The 11,911-nt window shown below is 49.2% G+C and overlaps 2 long non-coding RNA genes across 2 annotated transcripts; both read left to right on the top strand.

The window, feature by feature from the left end:
* The first annotated feature begins 288 nt into the window (after positions 1-288).
* Positions 289-2,095, top strand: LOC124246909 (uncharacterized). Its single transcript, XR_006890624.1, has 2 exons — positions 289-570; positions 1,821-2,095. It is a non-coding gene; the product is annotated as an uncharacterized LOC124246909 (long non-coding RNA).
* A 62-nt stretch (positions 2,096-2,157) lies between these two features.
* LOC124246913 (uncharacterized) lies at positions 2,158-3,223 on the top strand. Its single transcript, XR_006890632.1, has 3 exons — positions 2,158-2,492; positions 2,616-2,722; positions 2,888-3,223. It is a non-coding gene; the product is annotated as an uncharacterized LOC124246913 (long non-coding RNA).
* The last annotated feature ends 8,688 nt before the right edge of the window (positions 3,224-11,911 follow it).

Below are 11,911 nucleotides of genomic sequence, written 5' to 3' on the forward strand. Positions count from 1 at the left end.
CTCAGGCAGATGTCCTCCAAGGCAGGTCCAAGAATAAGAAGTTGGTGGCCTGAGTCTCTGGCGTGGCAGATATCCTAATGGCCCCAAATCCAGCCCCTAGTGCAGGGTTACACTTCATAGGTCCTCCATAAACGGCTGGTGGTGGAATGTTGGAATGAGAGAGGCCAGGAGCCCTTGTCACAGGCTGGGACTCCTGTTCCCACGGGCTTCATATTAAGCTTCATTGTCTTTTTCTTTTTCTTTCCAGATTCCCCAGCCCCTGGGGGCAGCCCTCCACCCTAAGAGAAACCGAGACATGGATGAGTCAGGACATGCCTTCCCTGCCGACTCACCCGGCCTGCTCGGGATCAGAATCAGCCAACACCCATTCCCAACACACTGGTTACACCATCCACTTGCCACCCTCGAGCTGGGACCCACCCAGCTCTGCCTTTAAGGGTGGCGCTCGGCTTGCTGTTCTGCGGAGGCCCACACCCTCTCTGTGGCTTTATCCTCTACTTTAACCCTCCCACAGAAGCACAGACAGATTATTCCGGCCCCTGGGAAGCACCTCCAGTTCTCAGGCATCGGGTAAGTGACTACTGGTTTTACTCTGCATACTTCTGAAAGGACTGGAGGCTGTTATTTACAATAAGAAACAAAGAGACAAACTACTATTAAGGCCAGGAATGAAACAACAATAGCCTTGGAATGAAGCCCATGTGTGTTTGCTTGGCAGGAGGCAGGAGTTTCTTGTATCGGAAATCCTGATTTAGAAAGAGCACTACAACTTACAGAAAATCTTGCTCTGAGTCTCCTAGCAGGCAAGGGGAAAAGTGACTTATGCTGCTCTCATCAAATAAAAGAATTATACCATATCTTCTCAGGAACCTACACTCCTAGTAAATTTTTTCTAACACAGAGAGAGGCTTTAAGAGAAAAAGTGTTGGGGCTGGCCCCATGGCCAAGTGGTTAATTTCGCATGCTCCACTTTGGCGTCCTAGGGTTTTGCAGGTTTGTATCCCAGGCACAGACCTAGCACCACTCTTCAGGCCATGCTGAGGCAGCGTCCTACATAGCAGAACTAGAAGGACCTACAACTAGAATATACAACTAATTATGTACTGGGGTGTTTTGGGGAGACGAAGAAGAAGAAGAAAAGAAAAAAGGAAGATTGGCAACAGATGTTAGCTCAGGTGACAATCTTTAAAAAAAAAAATGTATTGAGGGGGAAAAAAGAAACCAAACTTACTCCTAGTTTTGACACCTTGACTACTGGACTCTAATTAATTGTCACCTGGAGAGAGCTTTCAATGAGCATGGGCAGAAGCATTCATGGAAAGTCTTACAAAATATGCCAAGTGGTTTTCCGTGCGCAGTTTTAAAATCAACCATGGAGGCTGCAAAAATGCACACTGCTGACCTCAAACCTAGATCTTTAGACTTGGAATTTCTGGAGGGAGGGACCCAAGAATCTACAATTCTCGAGGAATTCTTGTGAATTCTAAAATGGGAGAACTGATTTAAAACTTCCTTACACTTGGAAACCGCATGCCGAGTTGGACCCGGAGAGAGTAGCCCCCCTTTCCCCACTACCATGGCTGTGAGCAGCCGGCGGGGAACAGCTGTACTGCATGGTGGTAGCTTCACGACATGTCCCTAAATTCTTTGATACTTCTCCCTTTAAAAAATGCTTCCCTTTCTCTGAAATATGGGAATACTTAATGACTTGCTCCTAACAAACAAGATGTGGCAGAGTGATGGTTTGTGATGCCCAAGATTGAGACATGAAAGGCATTATAGCTTCCTCTTTGCTTTCTCTCTTGGGCTGCTTGCCCCAGGGGAAGCCAGCCGCCATATCCGGGCTACACTCAAGCAGCCCTGTGAAAAGCCCAATGGCAAGGAACTGAGGCCTCCAGTCGCCAGCAGTGTGAGTGAGCCTGGTTGCTACTGGATCCCCCAGCCCTGATGGAGCCTTCAGATGACTGCAGCCCTGGCCAACAGCTTGAGCACAACCTCACGAGAGACTCCGAGCCAGAACCACCGAACTAAGCTGCTCCTAGATTCCTGACCCACAGAAACTGTGAGATAGTAAATGTTTATTTTAAACCACTAAGTTTTGGGGTGCTTTGTAACGCAGCATTAGATAACGAATATAAGCACTGTCGTCACAGGTTCCAATCCCAGATCTACTTGGCAGCTCTGTGCCCTTAGCCAAGGCATCTAACCCTTGAGGACCACTAGCTGCCTCCAACAGTAGAGGAAGCCACTGCTTGATCCTACATCCCCGGAAAGAACACCAACCTAGAGTCAGATCCAGCGACTAGGGGGCCTCCCCAGAGGCCAGCCAGTTCCCTTGGGGGAAGAAACTAGATCACATTTCCTTCCAAACATCTTCCGTCTTACACCTGACACAGGCTTTCAAACTCAAAAGTCAAGGTTTTGTCAACTTTATTCTCTGCAAGGCAATGGGCCCTGATTCCAGCTGCCTGAGCACGAGGAAGGCCCTTAGGGTAAGTGAGGAAACTCAAGTTCATGCAGATCTCCCCCAGGCCTTTTACCAGCTCTGGGCGTCCTTCCCCTGGCTTCTGCATGCTTTGCTGCTTAGGGCTGACCCCTGTGACTCTGACCCTTAGGGAGAGCTGGAAGTGCCTGGGAGCTCTCCATCCCCTACCCGACTCCAGCAGCCTGTGGCCAATAACTGACTGATGTGGAAGAGAAACAGCAGCTCCTTTGCCTGCAGGTGAGCCAAGCCCAGAGCTCCCCACAGGCTCAGGCCGAGGCTGCCCCTTCACCTGAAACCTCCTCTGGGGGGCTTCTTCTCCCTCTCCTGCTTTCCCCACTCCCCTCTAGGTTCTCCTGGGCACACTGCCTTAATAAATTCCTGATGCCCAACTCCTTGGCCCAGGTTCTGAAAGAATCTGACCTGAGACTGCAGAAGGATCTGACCTGGTCAGCACCTCCCAAGAGTCAGGCCAGCAGTTACCGTTATTGGACACGTGCTAATGTGTTGGGCTGTGCTGCCTACATTTACAGCCAGATGTCAACAGGATTATTTTGGGTGCCAACTCGCATCTGGAGAAACTGAGCATTCAGGAGGTCAGGAGACGGGCCCAAGCCCTGTGGACGGCAAAGGCAGGTGCTGGCACTGTCTCAGATCTGTTCCTCCAAAGGCACACTCGTGGTTGCACCTCTCTGCCTCCCCGGTCTAGGCTGGTTGGGAGGTGTTTCTACTTGTTTGTTTTTTTAACCCAGAAACACAGACCCACCTATCAGGTCACCACTAGAACTACATACGTGCTGTCCCGGACGCAGCGCTGGAGAAATGCTGCTGCCTGCTCCCTTGGCAATCGAGCCTGGTGTTACCTGCAGCTGGGGTGATGGTGGGCACTCAAACACTGTGCCCCAAGGCCTGACAGAGTGGAGAAGTGCACTTTCAGATGAACCCCCAAGTTCTAGCTTCAGACTCCCTGGGGAGATGTTCTCAGCCGGAGGCAGTGCCCTAAGCATCAGTGGAAACGTCTCGGGGGGTGAGCTGGGCCTTCCCGCCTTCACTGGGCTTCCCCAGGCAATCCTGGTCTGCCCCTTGTCTCATCTCCGTGAGCTCTCTCACGTTGTGCTCCAGCTACCCTGAACACACAGAGCCGCTGCATCCCTCCGGGCCTTTGCATGGGCTGTTCCCCTTGCCTGCGGTGCCCTCTCCATGCTTCACTCTGTAAACATCTCCTAAAATGTTGATTACATGGATGGCAGTGTGGTCTAGTGGTTAAGGGCTTGGGATCAGGCTCGAAATCCTGTGGCCTGGGCTCTGTTCCAGGCTCTGCTGCTGAACAAACGTGTGAATGTGGGCAACTTATTCAACGTACACATGACTCTTGTCATACAGTTCTCTAGGCCAGCCCTGCTCTGGAGCAGATGGGGTGTAGACAGGGCACTTGAGACACAGAGTAGACTCTTAGTATTTAATTTTAATTGATATGGATTGACCTGCTTGTCCCTCACCTGGAGTGGCAGGATGAGCTTGGCCAGACAAAGAGATAACACAGTTTTGGAGTTAACCACTCAGACCACCTCCAGCTGAGACCCTCTTCCCGGGGAGTGTTGGTTTCAGATCACAGCTCCTCCCTTTCTGGCTGAATGACTTCGGGAAAGTCTCTGATTGACTTCCCAAGGGTGTTGGAAGGACCGATAAGTGCTTTGGACAGCGTAAAGGACGTGCCACTAAATTGGGAGATGTTAGGGCCAAACAGGGGCTTCCTGGAGGTGAAAAGAGGCAAAGTGTAGCTTTCTAATGGTGAAATTTCAAGCACATGCAGGCCAGAAGGGGCGCTGCATTTAGAAGCTGGGGACCTGTGAGTTCCGGCGGGCCTGGCTGTGACAGTCTCACATAAAGCTGATTTGGGGCTCAGGCAAAGCTCCATCAGTCCCAAAGGCAGGGAAGCCCCCAGCAGTTGGGCATTGAGAGGGAAGAGTTCTTGGCAAAATAAAGCTTCCATTCAGGAAAAGCTGTGTGTGGAACTATGCCAGGCGCTCACATGGTTTATAGTGTCTCGTTTGCATGACGACAGCTCTGCAAGGCAGATGTCATTATACTCGACTTATAGGTGAGCAAATTGAAGCTCAGAGGGGTGGCAACCTGCTCAAGGATACACAGTTCATTAATGGCAATGCCAGGATGCTAACCCAGGGTGGCTGCTTCCAAGGTGACAAGTAACTGTCACTGATTGCATGTTACAAATCATCCTCTCCTATATTTTCTTGCTTGACCTTAATATCAACCTCTGAGATAACAAATGAATGCCTGGCCCAGGTCCAGCTCACAGTGGGTCCTTGTGGTTCATCCTTGGAGCCGATTGGTGGTCATTTCTCCAGTCCCCAAACATATAATGCGAATGGATATACATTTACTTGGGAGTAAAATCCTCGTTGGATCCTCAGCCTGTGGGGTGGGAGCTGCCATGGTGGAAATGGCCAAACAGAAGGCCCTGAAACTACTTCCACCTGTATCACATCGCTAGGAGAATGGCAGAGACTAGGGCCACTCTTAACACCCTAAAAGATGCAAGGATGGTAGTCCCCTACGCAAGGCAGAGGGGTCCTGGAAGAAGACAGTGAGCCACCTCAAACTTCACCAAGTAGTAGCCTGATGGCTGTTGCCAAATGCCCTATCTTTGCTCAAGCAGATTAACAAGACCTCATATATGTGGTAGATAGCCGTTAAGCTGGCAAATGCAGTTTCTTTTCTTCCCCTCACCCCATCCTTATCAGAAAGAATTCAGTTTCACTTGGGATGGACAGCAGCACACATTGATGAGCCTGCCCAAGGGCTATGTTACCTCTTCTGCCCTCTGTCATAATATAGTCCAAAGGAACCTACCTCACCTGGAGATCCCTCAGAACACCCTTGGTCTGCTGCATTGAGGAGATCATGTAATCAGAACAGAGGATCAAGAAGTTGCAAGTATGATAGAGACGTTAATAAGACACAAGCACTCCAGAGGGTGGAAGATAAATCCTATGAGAGCTCAGGCACCCACCAGACTGGGCAAGCATTCAGGGGTCCAGTGGTGTGGGGGCATGCCAGAACAGCCCCTCTGATGTAAAGAGCACATTAGAGAGTTAATGGAGCGGGTACCCTGAGAGGATGGGGTGTCATCCTCCAAGAGTCACTACGTACCCTGGCACCCTAAGTCAATGGGCATCATATGGTACTGTGTCCCCATTAGAGAGAATACACACTCTGGAAACCAAAGAGGGAGAGCCAGAGTGGCCCTACTTACTGTCACTTCTGGGAACACAGTTGGAGAATTTCATGTCCCATCCCCACACTGCGGGTTTAGAAATCCTGGTTTCCAGAAAAGAAAACACTTCCACCAGTGACACAGTGACGATTCCATTAAACCCCAAGCTGCGGCTGCTGCCTGGTCACTTTGGGCTCCTCGTGCCCAGAGGCCAGCAGGAAAGGAGAGGAGTCACCTTCTCAGCTTAGGTCATGGACTGTGGTCATTGGAAAAAGCCCAGCTGCTGAAACACGATGGGGGCAGGAAAGAATATATTTGGCACCCAAGCGGTCCACAGGGGCCTCTCTTCGTTCTCCTGTCCCCAGTTTTGACAATAAATGAACAGGTACTTGGATCAAGAAGGGCATAGTGATGAGGGGCACAGACCTTTCAGGGATAAGGGTCTCAGTCGCCCCACCATCCAAGCCACCACCAGTGGAGGTGATAGCTCAGGGTGAGGGGACGTGAGAATGGATGGTGGAGAAGAGGATGGTGAGTATCAATTACACCCTCAAGACCAGCTGAATATCAGCCCTCTAACCTTCCCCCTGTAAGATTCCCCAGGAAAAGAGGCCTAACAGAATCTGGAGGAGCTGCTTCCAAAACTTATCATATGAAACTAGTGAATTCGAGCAGCGCAAGGGGCGGTGGACGCTACGTGCATGGCCCAGATACATCCTCCCGGCTCCGGCACTGAAGACTCACACCGCCAGCTCCTGAAGGCTCACGGCTGAGTGCCCCTCCGGGACTTGCCCTCAGCTGCAGAGAAACCGCTTAGCCAAGGTCAAGTTTTGTCCACAAGGGCAACTCGCAGTCAGTGACTGGTCACTGTGGCCCCACAGCCTCGCCCCCATTTAGGTCAACTCAGAAGACCTTGGAAGAACCCAGAGCTCTCCATAGGATGGACTGAGGTCTTGGTCACAACTGAATCACGTTCAAACTCTCCCTCTGGGGACAACCTGCTCTCTTCACTCCTCTGGAGGCCTTGATCCCAAGAGCCCTCTCCGGCAAGCCTGGATTCGGCAGACAAATCTATGCCCAACGTATTTCCTAGGGACCCACTTGAGACAGAGAGCCCCATCCAACCAGTCTCCGCTGAAGGTTCTGGAATAGGAATCTCATCCCACACCAGGGGAGCCAGAAGTAAGATTTTATTTTTCTGTAACTTAACCCAGCTTCTAAGGAAGCCCCGTTCTGCTGAGGTGCTGGACGTTTACCCTGGTGTGAAGTTCAAGTTCAGGGGCTCACACTGGATGGAGGACCCTTGAGGCCCCTCTGGACCTTCCATCCTTGACACGCCCACCCGCAGCTCTGCCCCAGCCTCGGGAATCCTTTCTCACCTCCAGAAGAAGCACCGTGGTCCTCAACTCCCTCCCGCCCCAAACTCCTTTTCTCTGCCCCAGATCTTTTCAGTCCAAAGTTGTGAACAGGCGTGGGACAGGTGTGGCCCATGGAATTAGCTGCATTCTAAATTTTTAAATTGATCATCAACATTTACAAATTAAGAAATCCCACATCAAAATCCGTACTTTTCTGCTTCCCTGGAAAGAAGAGATGAGGTATCCTTTAATTCCCCTGATGGCAACTGAAGCACGAACTGCCCCCTTCCGCTAGACCGGCTGGCTGTGGTCCTTCCTGCAGTCCAGCTGGCCGCCAGCTTTCCTCACTCAGCCACTGCCCCCGCCTGGTGCCAGGGCAACTGTTTGCTGCCCTGGGCTCCCTAAGGGCTCGGGGCTGCAGCTTTGGAGATACAAGTCTGCCAGTCTCTTCTCTTCTGAGGCGATGGTGGGGAAGGGGTTGCTGGGGGTGAGAGGGAAAGGCCGAGAGAGAAAGCTCCTCGAGCTGGGTCGTGAAGGCTGGAGAGCACTTGGGAAGTGGAAAGAAGAGGATAGGACATCCCAGGCCGGGAGAACCAACTGAGCAAAGGCCAGGAGGTAGAACGGGGCTGTCCCCACCGTGAGACGGTGCGGGCACCTGTCTGATTGAACCACAGGACCCCAGGTTACGGAGCACTGGGGGAAAGCTTGGCAGGGACACTGGGGACAGAGTACAGACAGTTACCTTGACCCACCCAAATCCCAAGCTGTGGGCAGCCAGAGACACAAAATCAGTTACTTCTCTGAGAGTTTTGTGTTTCTGAATGACATAAGTAGAAGAAAGTGGGTTCACACCAAGCCATCGTCCAGACCCAGGTCTGTGCCAAACCAAAAGGCAGTTCAACTCAACTGACGATTTTGGCTAATATTTTGTTCAAGGCTCTGTGCTGGGCACGGGGAGGAGGGGAATGAAGGCCACAGTAGGGAAACCGGGTGCAAGTTCTCTGACATTCCTCACATCAAACGGCGGAAAACAATTCCCCTTCCTTTGCATATGGGTGACCCTTAGCGACTCAATTCTCATCAGGAAAATAGAGCAGAATGACACTGTGTGACTCCTGAGGCTATGTCATAAAAGGCAATAGAACTTCCTCCTCTCTGGCGCTCTTTCCCCACCCCCACTCCCCGCCGCCCTCCTCTGAGGGGCCCAGGCCACAGAGAGGGAGGCGATGTGTGGGTGCTCCAGCCAGTGGGCCCACATGAGGTCCTAGCCAACAGTCAGGACCAACCACCAGCCGTGGGAGTGAGCGAGCTTTCAGATGATTCCTGCCCCAGCCTTCTGGCTGTCCCAGCTGTCACCATAAAGAGGAGTAAAATAAAGGTGGTGGTTGTTTTAGCCGCTAAGTGTTGGGATGGTTTGCAATGCAGTAGTAAGTACCAGACAGAATTACACAGACCGTGTTGTCACAGGACAGACTAACTCACCTCTTGACAACAGGCAGCCGAGCACAGTATCTGGCAGATCCCAAGTGCTCCTTAGCCATCAGATGTTTATTGTTTGTTTTCAGATGGAACAAGTCAGTTCTAAACTGGTTTTCAAGTACTGAGCTGTGCACACACAGACCACAGACGTGCAGCCCAGGCAGGGGCAATGAAGGAAGGCCTCACAGAGGTGACTGCATTTGGGCCACACCTTGGAGGATGAGGAAGAGAATTTCAGGACAAAGGGCAGCACAGATCCCAGACACTGGAAGCTGGAAGGGGCCTCGGGGGCCCCCTGGTCAATCCCAGCCTCCTTGGTTAAGGATTAGCGGCTCAGAACCCACATCCTATCCTGGGTGCTTCCCCTCTTCAGGCTGCCTGCTGCCACTCTCAGCCTGGGCATCCACCACCACAGTTCTCCTCAGCCCTGCAGGGATGAGGGGTTTGACATCTGTCCCCTGGAACCAGTCTGTTGACTGATCGTGGCTGAATTGTGTGCTCTGAGCTCCTTATCTCCCTATTCTGGCCTCAATCCCTGCTGGGCCCAGCAGTTTCTTCTCACCTACTCACGGCTGAGTCAGCCCTGGAGTTCGTTACTCAGGCCTCATCAGGCCCTCACTGATGGACACTTCCTTCTTGTTCCACTGCCAACATCCGGCTGCTTCTCCACCAGCCTTCCCCGGGGGACTGAGGCTTAGAGGGCAGGTGGTTAGAACCAACTTCCCAGATAAACAGCCCCTTAGGATGCTTTTTAAGTTATAAAAGCAAGATAAGTACATCACAGAAAGTGTTAGGAAATCCAGAAAAAAATTCACCCACGATCCCACCACTCCACTCTGAGCTCATTCTGCTTATGTTCCTCGTGTATTTTTTCCAAAACCTACGGTATTTTTTTAAACCTGTTATAGTCATACTTTACATTTAATTGTAACCTGAGTTTTCCATTTAATGTTGCAGTGCATGCTTTTGTCATAATTTTCTGTCTTAATGAATACACAGTGGCATCGAGTGGCTGAGCCACATTTTCTGTGATCTTTACTCCAATGTTTGCATTTAGGTGTCTTCCGGCGTTTGTCTGCAGTAAACGTTTTCCTTGCCAAGAGCTTTTTCCGAAAGCAGAATTGTCTCCTCAGGACAGATTCCTGGGAGAGAAACGACGGGGTCAGAAGTTGTGGGCATCTTTACAGCTCTGGATATCCATCCCTCATCAAAGATCACAGTGACTTTTTTTATTTTGAATTGTGATTCTTGTAGTTGATGCTGTTATTGTTACGAAAGGATTAGATGATCGAAAAGTCGAAAGATGCAAATAAAAATCTCCCGTATGTCACCCACCTAAACGGAATCATCATCAGTAACGCGTTGGTGTATCCTTTTCCTGTATTTATTTTTCTTTAATGTAAGTTTTAGGGTTTTTTGTTTGTTTCAGTGCATGCATGAATTAACATAATTGTGATGATACTCTGAATAAATTGGAGATCACAGTTTTCCTAGGGCATTACAGCTAAGCATTCTCCACTCTGTTGCAAACTCTTCATAAATACCCATTTAAGAAATGCATGGTTTTCCTTTGGGCAGGTGTATCCTCATTTACTTGCCTGTTATCCTATTTGGGGACACTTAAACTGATACCAAATTTTTCCTATTATTATTCACTTGCCATGAATAAATTTGCAAGTTATGACTTAAAAAGCAATTCGCAAGTTGGGTAAATAGAAAAATTATGGAAACTCACAATAGAGGAATTGACTAATTGGTCTTGATTGTGGAAAAGATTAATTTAAAACCTCTTTCCTAGACTCATGACTAGAATTTAAATAACCAAAGATTTTTTTTGGGGGGGGGGTCTTGTTTCATTTTTTGACAATCAAAATGAACCCAGTGGACAGAATACTGACTGGGAGTCAGGACATCTGGTTCTCTGACGGCTTTGCCTCCTGCTGTGTGACCTTGGGCAAGTCACACTGCCCCTCTGGACATGATAAAATGAGCAAACTAGACGGTGCTGGCCCTGGCCACCCGGCGCTCCCTGGCTGGGTCGCTTTCCTGCCCATGCCTTTGTAACCTGCACCTTCATTAAGCGCTCCTCGGTCACCACGTTTGAGTTGCCATCTGCTCCACCCCACGCTCCCCAAAACTCACATAGCAGCCTGGGGACACAAGTTCTAGAGTCTCTGGGCTCCACCACTGGCGGCAGTTCCCTAGAACAGAAAGTGTGCTTGATGCACAAGCCATTAAAAATGGTTGATGTTGCTTCCTACGTACAGACATGGAAAGATGAGACTCTTGTTACGCTGAAAAAAAACTCCGAGAGGCAGAACAAGGTGATAGTGCACTACCGTTTGTATAAAAATGAAATGGAGAGCTAAATACACACATATAAAAAAAATGAGCTCAGGACTTGGAGAGCAGCAGAGGGCTCCACGGTCACCACTGGCTATCACGACAAATGTGGCTTATTCACTTCCTAACACGTTCTATGAGGCCAACATCACCCTGATACCAAAGCCAGACAAGGACAACATAAAGTGGGATTTATACCAGTGACACAGGGATGGTTCAACATCCGCAAATCAATCAGTGTGATACACCACATCAAAAAGATGAGGAACAAAAACCACATGATCATCTCAATAGACGCAAAGAAAGCATTTGAAAAGATCCAACATCCGTTTATGATAAAAACGCTCAATAAAATGGGGATAGAAGGAAAGTACCTCAACATAATAAAGGCCGTATATGACAAACCCACAGCCAACATCATACTCAATGGGGAAAAACTGAACACTGTCCCTGTGAGAACAGGAACAAGACAAGGGTGCCCACTCTCGCCACTCTTATTCAACATAGTACTAGAGGTTTGGGCCAGAGCAATTAGGCAAGAAAAAGAAATAAAAGGGATTCAAATAGGCAATGAAGAAGCAAAACTCTCCCTGTTTGCAGATGACATGATCTTATATATAGAAAACTCTAAAAACTCTATTGGAAAGCTATTAGAAATAATCAACAATTACAGCAAAGTTGCAGGGTACAAAATCAACTTACAAAAATCAGTTGCATGTCTATACTCTAACAATGAACTAACAGAAAGAGAACTCAAGAACAACCAGGATCAAAATGAAAAGACAGCCCACCAACTGGGAGAAAATATTTGCAAGTCATATATCTGACAAGGGGTTAATCTCCATAATACATGAAGAACTCACACAACTGAACAACAAAAAAACAAACAACTTGATCAAAAAATAGGCAGAGGATATGAACAGACATTTCTCCAAAGAAGATATACAGATGGCCAATAGGCACATGAAAAGATGTTCAACCTCACCAATCATTAGGGAAATGCAAATCAAA

This window comes from Equus quagga, chromosome 1 (assembly GCF_021613505.1).
Source record: "Equus quagga isolate Etosha38 chromosome 1, UCLA_HA_Equagga_1.0, whole genome shotgun sequence".
Lineage (NCBI taxonomy): Eukaryota > Metazoa > Chordata > Mammalia > Perissodactyla > Equidae > Equus > Equus quagga.